General features: G+C 68.7%; 1 protein-coding gene across 1 annotated transcript in view; it reads right to left on the bottom strand.

The window, feature by feature from the left end:
* LOC104984378 (leukocyte immunoglobulin-like receptor subfamily A member 6) overlaps nt 1–617 on the bottom strand; it is a 7,985-nt gene that overhangs the window by 5,139 nt on the left and 2,229 nt on the right. The window lies entirely within an intron of this gene.

Genomic DNA, 617 nt, shown 5'->3' with positions numbered 1-617 from the left:
ATCCACCTCCCCCTACAGACGCTCGCTCAGCCCTCTGTGTCTGCCAGCTGGACTCTGCCCACGGGAGGAGGTGATCCCTGCAGCCTCCGGGGGCAGGATGTGGTGGGGGCGGACCTGCTTCTCCACAGACTGAACCCCATCCAGCAGCCTCAGGCCCCTGCAGCCTGTGGCTCTGGCGCCATCTCTGCCTGACTCCCCGCTGCCCCTTGACGATCTGAGGGGCCTTGTCCTCCCAGAGAATGTTAAAATGCCCTGGGGTGGGCTGTCTCCCCTGAGCAGAGAGCCCCGAGACTCCCCAGGTTCGGATCTGGGTCTGTGGCTGGGAGACTGGGTCCTGGGAATGAGCCCAGGAAGGCGTACGCCGGGCTGACCCGGGGACCCCACCTCACCAACCTCTGCCCTGCACGGCCCTGTGGCCTCCCCGAGACCCTCCCACTGACCACCTGCCCCTCCGGGACCCCAGTGCGGGAGGAAGGGGCGGGGCGCGGGCTCCAAGGCCCCTCTCTCAGGGGGCCCTCCTTCAGCGCCCCCTCCTCCACCACCGCCTGGCGCTCCCAGGGCAGAGCCCCGAGCTGCTGAGTGAGACGGACAGACTGGGCCTCACCTGCGACCACGAG

This window comes from Bison bison, unplaced genomic scaffold, assembly GCF_000754665.1.
Source record: "Bison bison bison isolate TAMUID 2011002044 unplaced genomic scaffold, Bison_UMD1.0 scf7180017863995, whole genome shotgun sequence".
Taxonomy (NCBI): domain Eukaryota; kingdom Metazoa; phylum Chordata; class Mammalia; order Artiodactyla; family Bovidae; genus Bison; species Bison bison.
This window is presented reverse-complemented; position numbering and strand designations above follow the sequence as displayed.